Here is an 8,857-nt window from a genome sequence, read left to right on the forward strand (position 1 = left end):
TTTAATTCTTTTTCTAGTTTGATTTTTGTAATCAAACATTCATTCTCCTTTTCTATATTTCTTTTATATTCGTTTAGTACTCAAACAGAATTAATTAATTTAAATACAGTAAAGATTATCCAACACAGTTGTCTCAACTCCCCGACTAAGTTGCCTAATCGCATGCATTTTTGTGACTGTCTTTGATGTCCATCCGCCCTGCTTGTGATTCGGCAGAACAAGAAACTCCAATTTGGAAAATTGAAACCATGCAATCTTGCATTTCATGGCTCGCCTCAGCAAAATTTTCTGAATTGTTTGCCTTCCTGGGCTGCCAAAAGATGTGGATCTGTGATTTCCATCACTTTCTCAGGAAAAGCCATTCTGGAGTAGTTGTGAAGGCTTACACCATTTTCAAACATGCCATCGTTTGGTCTCTTCCCTGTAAACATATATAGTACTAGAATCCCAAAACTGTAAACATCTCCCGCTCATGAAATTCCGGTCCCCATCCCATACTCTATAACTCAATGATTATTACTTACATACCATGCAAGAATAACTTTACATACACAAATTTAAATCACAGTATCCAGAATGTGCACTTGTGCTGTGCACGACTACCCCTTTGAAAAAATAAAATAAATAAAATAATATCATGATTGGCTTGGTTGTTTTTTTTTTTGTTTTTTTGATGACAAATAACTGCCATCCCTTAAGGGTATCGTATTGGGAAAAGGGACAAACACCAAGGATTTTATTTTATTTTTTTTTAAAGTTAGTGTCCATTTGTTAGTTGTCTTAATAAATCATCTACACAATAACACTAATGTTAAAGAAAGAAAGAGAAATAAGATTGATGCCTGGAGCTATATAGCCTATGGATCTCCTCACAGCAACAGTACTACTACCGCTGTAGCTGAAATTGCCGGTTGTCATAGACAGAAATTTAACTAACCCGAAGTCACATGCATGGTCATTCAAATCACTATCAAGTAAAACATTGTCGGTTTCAAGTCACAATGAACAATTGGCGTTTCACAATGGTGGTATACGTAATCCAGTGCAGAAGCAATGTCAATCGCTACGTTGAGTCTTTGAATAAAACTCAAAACACCCTAACGGCTGTCCTTGTGTGCCTTGGTGGTGCAACCACTTCTCCAAACTCTCGTTAGGCGTGAACTCAAAAACTAGTGCTTTGAAATCATAACCTCTGAAGTCAATGATTGAGCATGAAGTTAAGCTCTTGAGAAGATTCCGATGCCTAATCTTTCTCAATGCTTCACACTCGAGCATGAAACTCTTGGCAGCTCCTCTTTGTTGAAGGTTGATTACCTTCACAGCAATCGGCGTTTCTTCTTGATGGATAACTCCTTTGTACACAGATCCAAAACTACCCGTGCTAATTAAGTTTTCTGATGCAAATCCATCTGTCGCCTTAAAGAGCTCTTTGTAGGAAATCCTGAAATAGAGTGCAGCAAAGGAAGAGGCTAAAAGTGAAAACAAGAATTATTGTTAGCAGGGCTAAAAGTGACAATGCACCAACTTGCGGGAGCGTAAGTTTTAACATAAGGGACTTTCTGTGTGTTCTTGGCTCTTGAGTTTTGCATCTTGGTAAATCCAAGCTAGAAATTCCACCACAAAGCTGCTTGTATCCGACAACTGAAATTTCACTTCCATTGCCAAAGACTCCGATTGGTACCTCGCCCTCAAGATTGTTGAAAGATAAGTTTAGGCTTTGCAAATTGGGCAAATTCTTTGGAATTCACCAGACAAGTGTTGTGCGAAAGATCTAAATATCAGATGTCTATCAAAGAATTCAAAGATGATGGGATGTTTCCATCAAAGGAATTGCCTTGCATATAGGGGTATTCTAAGTTGTTGCAATCACCAATTGTGCTTGGAATTTTGCCCGATAATTTGTTCCCAGTGATGTCCAATACCTCCAAGGTTTTCAAGTAACTGAATTTCAGTGGGAGGGAAGCAGTCAAGGAATTGTGAGACAAGTTTAGTGAGATTGACAAGGAAGGAAGACTAAAGATTTGTTCAGGGATAGTGCCATCAAGTGCATTTTGAGAAAGATCTAACAGTTACAAAAAGTGACAGTTCTCAAGATCTGAAGGAATACTCCATTAAAATAGTTGACTTCTAGATAGAGTACAACTAGTTCAGTCATATTGGCAAGTGTATAAGGCCGTTTACCCGATAATTTGTTTCCACTCAGTTGCCACCCCCCTTGTAGCCTTTGAAGTTTTCCTATAGAGTCGGGGATTGTACCCGTGAACAGGTTTGCCTCCATCCCCAATACATTTAAGTTGATAAAATTTCCAAATTCAACAGGCATGGTTCCAGATAAGTGATTTCCTCCAAGGTACAATCTGGTAAGATGGATTGAGAGGTTGCCCATGGAACTAGGCAATTAACCTCCAAAATTATTGGCGGTTAGGCCAAGAGTCGTTAGGTTGGTACAGTTGTACAAAGAAGGAAGAAAACTCAGATCAGCAACCCCCTATAAACAACATTTAACTGTCGCAAGCCCTGTAGGCTTCCAAAATTTCTAGGCATATAAGCCCTGAAGCATTAGGAAAGGAACGTTGAATATTTATCAAAAAAAAAAAAAAAGGAACGGAACGTGGAATAGTTCCACTAAACTGGTTGCTATTGAAGTTTAAAACTTGGAGTTTAGGAAGATTAAGTCCTATATCCTGTGGAAGACTGTCGTATACTTTGTTCAATGCAACTAAAAATCCAATTAGAGATGAGAGATTGAAAAGTAAGGGAGGAATCTCACCAACCAGGTTATTAGGACCCAAACCGATAAACGTCAGTGTCAGTAATTGACCTGGTGAATCCAGAATACTTCCTTGAAGATAATTTATCCCAACAGTGAGACTTTGGAGAGAAGAAAGATTTCCAAGAGAAGGTGCGATAGCCCCCATTAAATTGTTTCCTTCGAGTCCAAGTGAGATGAGCTTGAAAAATGAACCAAAGTTACTCGGAATATCCCCTATAAAGCCATTGAAGCCTAAGGTAAGGGTCACCAGCTCAGAGCAAAATGACAAGTTGGCTGGAATTTCTCCTGAAAAAGAATTATAAATTATTCATTAGGTTGAGCACTTGCAGCTGGAACAAGCAGCCAGGTTGTGGACGGATTCACCATTGAAGCTGTTGCTTTGAAGATTGATGACTTTGAGGAAACTGTGGTTGCGTATGAAGGGAGAAACCTCTCCAGTAAGCGCTTGAGATTGCAAGTCTATGACAGTGACTCTTTGATGATGATGAAGGCTGCAAGTGATGCCTTGCCACTGACAGAAATGAAGAGAGTCGTTCCAAGAACTCAATGCACCTAATGGATCATTAGTTATCTAACTCTTGAAGTTCATCAGTGCGAGATGATCAGTTTCGTTTCCTGGAATGGCTAATAAGGATGAGTCAGTGGTTGAGAATGAACTCCCCAAGCTTACAAGTGAAATCACAAAAATTAAAACACACAAAAATATATGAAGAAGGCTATACAGGGCATGCTATGATGTTTTATATCCATGGGATATGCTGGTATGGTATACATTAAAGACCAGGGTAATTTTTTGCCATATCACTGAATGTTATATTACCAACAAAACATTTTCCCTGTAGGACACCATTGAAGAAAATAGAATTCAGAAATAAACATATAATTGCTGACTTCCTATGTCTTGCGCAAGTCATCACTAAGTGCGCTAAAATGCTGTGAATAAGATACATTTCTGGATATGCATAATGCTGATACTAGCTGATAGTAACTATCTACCTGCATAATATGAATGCGGTGAAATTAAGAGACTCAATGAATCAAATAGATAAATAGGATATATCTGTGTTTTTATGTACAAACTGATTTGAAAAAAGAGACTCAATGAATCAAATAGATAAATAGGATATATCTGTGTTTTTATGTACAAACTGATTTGAAAAAAGAGACTCAATGAATCAAATAGATAAATAGGATATATGTGTTATGTACAAACTGATTTGAAAAGACATAATGAATAGATTATCTTATAATTGACTTCCTTTATTCGATTCTCAATTTGTGTGACTATGAACCATATGCCAAAATCGACTTTATAATAGTTATCGCCATCCAATTGAAACTGGGAGGACATTCTCAACCTCCATCATTACTGTTGTTATTGCATAGTACTAGGCATTAAAATAGTTTGCAACTTATAAAACTTGATGTAATGAGACTTTTTTATATGCACAAAGACTAATTGTGTCTTTAGCAATGCTGTAGAGTAAGGTTGCTAAAAGCGGGATCCTATATGGGTTCGTACCGTAGAATCGGATCAATGATCATATGATTCTACTTTCAATGCAAAATAAAATAAACATTTATTGATAATGATGCTCTATGTTAAATAATTTTAAAATCATTAATGAAAAATGATAAGTTTAACATAATGCATCTTCTATGTTTAACATAAATTAGAGGATACTCTTGGAGAGGGAGTTTATGGTCAAATTTTTATATAGACATATACATATACATACATATATAAAAAATAAAGGATTTATTACACTTTCTACCTATAAACTATCGTCAAATTATCTATTTAGTCCTTGAGTTATCGATTGAATCTATTTAGTCCCTAAAATATATAAATCAAAGTCTATTTAGTCCCTAAATTATTGATTAAATTTATTAAGTCCCTAAAATATTTAATTCAAACCTATTTAGTCTCTAAAATGATTATAAAAATAAAATATATGCCCATATATATTATAAATTAGTAAAAGACGCTCCCAACTAAGATTTTATTACAGAAAAATTTTTAAAATTTTTATTTTGCCTTTAAAAGGTATTTTATTTCGTTGTGTGTATAAATTTATATTCGAGTCTGATTCAGTCTTGCCAATAAATTATATGAATATTAGATATACGGAAGAAGTATAATTAGATAATTTAAATAATAATACTTCTCTACAAATAGTAATAGAACAAAATAATACATTAATTAAATAATGAAAAGAACTTTGTGAAAAACTTAAAAACAATCAATTATAAATGAAGTCTGAAGTCTGACATATAGTAGATAAAGGCAAGCACATATCTATTGTAGAAGATAAGTAAAAAAAATACTATAAATAATTACCCTTATCTTTATAAAGAATATTCAATATATGGATTGACACCCACTTTTTAAAGACCTAATAAAATTTTAATTTTTTGAAATAAATTTTAATTAGATAGTCTTTTACTAATTTATAATATTCATGAGCTTATATATATATATATATTTTTTTTAATCGTTTTAGAGACCAAATGAGCTTGAATTAAATACTTTAAGGACTTAATGGGTTCAATAGATAGTTCAGGGACTAAATGACTAAATGTAACGCCCTCAAATAAATGATATAAGATAGGTCTAATAAACTCCTTTAATTATAATAATTTCAACTAGGTGACCCAATCTCTATATTTGTATTCCATTAATGTGAGAGATCTACAAAAGAGTCCACATGCATTACGTATTCAATCTTTGTAAAGGGTGAATCTATAGCATGTGCGATGATTAAAACAACAAAAATAACACAAAAGAATGTCCAATGGACTGTAAGTGCCAATGCTTAAGCCCGATTACACAAAAGATGGTCATCCAAAACCCATACAATTAAAGCCCTTGGCTTGCCAAAAATATACAACATAATAAAAGAGAGCCTCGTGCTCTCAAGCACATTCCTCGCCCTTAGTTAGTCGGTAGCACTACATCTTTTCTTGCACAAATCCACTAGGGATGAGCACAAGCTTAGTAGAGAGATTTTAACAAAGTATATATGTTTAAACAGTCTTACAAAATAAATGTTATGCAATGCCATGCTTAAAAATTCATAACTTTGTTTCATTTTGAAAACCATATGCAACTCTCGTTTCAAAAGTCATTATCTCATAAATTGCAAAATATTCAACGGGGCGGTAAATACGGCTCAAGTAATCTCTACGCTGGTGTCTGGTGTCTGCAATTAGGCATGTCAAGCACTACCAATCTCCACTTTACCCACTACCAACTGGAAGGCACGTCGTGTCTACTCCGCACATGTTTTCGTTCTTTCACCTTGGACACTCAGGCCAAACAATACCAATCTACACCCCTTATCCGGATTTACCAAATGTATTTACCCCAAAACATTTTCAAGATTTACAATTTTTTATCAACAACAATTCAATTTCCAAAACATAGCAATAATAATCAATATTCAAAACCATGCAAATGCGTGTATGTAAATACGCTTTTACAATTCTCATATTCCCCAATATATTTTACTTTAACACAATACAATCATTAACATCTTCAAAGTTTTAAAATTAACTATCACTAGTCATATCCATATCCATGGGACACAAGACCCAATCTACAATCACAATATTATACAATTTTCAACCTTTCCATGATTCTAAGTACTCTTAGGCCTCGTTTGGGAACAGGCTAATTTAGTAACTTTTTGGCTATTTGGCTAAAAAGGTAGGTAAAAAAAACTTGTATGTTTGGGATGACTTTTTGGCTAATTACGAAAAGATGTGCAAAAAGTAGAGAGAAAAGAGAATCTTTGACTTTTTAGTATGGGTTGTTGGCTTTTTGGCTAATTTAGTAACTTTTTGGCTAATTGGCTAAAATAGCCTCTTGCCAAACGAGGCCTTACTATACTATCCATATGCAATTTCTCAAATAAAGTTTCCGTCTTTTACAAGGAGGATTCAACAATGAAACAACATAAAACTTTTCTTATCTTTTTCAACAAAATCCCATGATTCATGAGTTTTCTCTCAACAATTTCAACTTTTTCCCCAAATTTCAAATTTTAGAGTTTCCACACAAAATAAATTTCACTTATTCTCAAGAGGTATTCTTGTCAATGGACTTTTAATAGTCATACATTTCATGAATTAAAAACCAATTTCATGAGAGAGGTGAGAAATTTCAATTTTTAAAACCCATTAAAAGCCTTCAGTCAAACTCCAAAAACTTAAAGATTTCATCAAGAGGAAGCTAGAATATGCCAAAATTATATATATAACTCGAAGAAACTCGCTACCTCAAGATTTGGAGAAGAAGAGAGAAGAAACCCCCAAAATTGATGGTGTTTAAATCCAATCTCCACCGCACAAAATGTAGCCCTCAAAGATTTCTCTAACTTTGATGAAGGAACTTAGGTCAAAACTGAAACGGATTTGGAGAGATCAAAGGTTTAATGGAGTTTGGTGAGAGTTAACGTAGAGTGAAGGAAGAGAAATGTCTTCTATAGAGAGAGAGAGAGAGAGAGAGAGAGAGAGATGAGGGAAAAGTGAGGTGGGTGCCCAACCAAGGAAAGAAAAAGAATAAAAATTCGGACACAGCACATTTCCGCATGTGGGCGCCTTCCTCCGCGTGTGCCAAGTGTACCTCTGCCGCACGTGAGGCACTCATCCTCCATACGTGCAGTTATTTCAGTCTTGCACGTCTAGAAATTATCCCTTGCCGCATGTGCAACCCATCCTCCTGCACGAGCGTGCACGAGCGGTACACCTCCTGCACGTGCCCTCTGCTCGTGCATTTATTTCAATCTCCAACACAATGAACTCTCTACAACCGCACGTGCAGCCCATCCTCCCGCACTTGCGGTACTACTGCCAACCAAAATTTTGCAAGCACGAGATTGTTCCAAACAATCTTGACTCCAACTACACTCCCGAAACAAGCGAACTCAACTCCGGAAACGAAGTGAGGATGTAAATTCCAGGAAGGTCTCAAGGATGACAAACTAAAACGGCCAACGAAGTCTCAAATTGGTTCTCCGACATCCCAAACATGAGAAAACAAACACGACTAAATGGAAATAAGACTGGTTATGTACCCGGACGTCACACTAAATAGACTTTGATTTATGTACAGGGACCTAATAGACATAATCGATAGTTCAGAAATTAAATAGATAATTTGACAATAATTTATGAGTATAAAGTGTAATAAACTCAAAAATAAGTAATTAATTTTTTTTTGGTAGGATCAAGATCATAGTAGAAATGGGATCGTTGTGTGATTTTGCATGATTTTCACTAGGGTCATAGTCACTTTAAGATTCTACAAAATTTAAGATTTTAGTACAATCATGATCGTTTGGCCCAATTTCGGTTGTAGAATTGTAAGATGCTACGATCTAGATAGGACTCTGACTGCATTTGGAAGTTATTTGATCATAAACAACACAAAGCTTAAACACTACCAGAAACACTACAGTATGTATGCTTGTTAGAATAATATCTGACCTCAGGATCATTGTTGAGGTTATCATTCTTGAAAATTTCTTACAAAAAATCTCCTTAAGATTGTGTTTGGATTGTGGATTTGGAAAGGGAAAGAAAAATGTGAGTGAAATGTGAATGAAATGTAAGTTATAAATTTTTCTCCATTTCCCTAGCATGTTCCTTTCTTTTTTCAAATTTCTATCCCAATCAATGATCCAAACATAGCCTAAAGCAACTGATGGGTTTTCTTCATAAAATTTGATCGGTGTGGGTGGTTTTGCTTATGTGTATAAGGGAACCCTATGCTAATTTTGCCAATGATTAAATTTTAATTATTATTATTATTATTTTTTTAAATGCTTTGGACATTTAATTAGTTTCTTCCTTTTTTCAAAACATTTTCACTGTGTCCTTTCCAGGAATTATATAAGATGATGATTAACACAAAGATATAAATATCGACTCTGAGGACTCACAGTATTCATATGTTATGTGCTTGGGTGTTTAATCTGAATGTCAGACATTGAATTAATGTACATATATGGATGTAAAGATGTTTACATGTTAGGTTTCTAGTTAGATGTGGCAGCTAAAGACATGCTTGTGATTAAATAA

General features: G+C 34.9%; 1 non-coding gene across 1 annotated transcript; it reads right to left on the reverse strand.

Annotated features, from left to right (window-relative positions):
• Positions 1-811: 811 nt before the first annotated feature.
• On the reverse strand, positions 812-7,309 carry LOC114304843 (uncharacterized). The gene is made up of 4 exons (XR_014333872.1): positions 7,054-7,309; positions 3,137-3,388; positions 2,771-3,058; positions 812-1,441 (listed from the first exon to the last, which is right to left on the reverse strand). It is a non-coding gene; the product is annotated as an uncharacterized LOC114304843 (transcript).
• Between the last annotated feature and the right edge of the window lie 1,548 nt (positions 7,310-8,857).

The sequence above is a fragment of the Camellia sinensis genome, chromosome 1 (genome assembly GCF_055761805.1).
Source record: "Camellia sinensis isolate YWXY chromosome 1, ASM5576180v1, whole genome shotgun sequence".
Classification (NCBI taxonomy): Eukaryota; Viridiplantae; Streptophyta; class Magnoliopsida; order Ericales; family Theaceae; genus Camellia; species Camellia sinensis.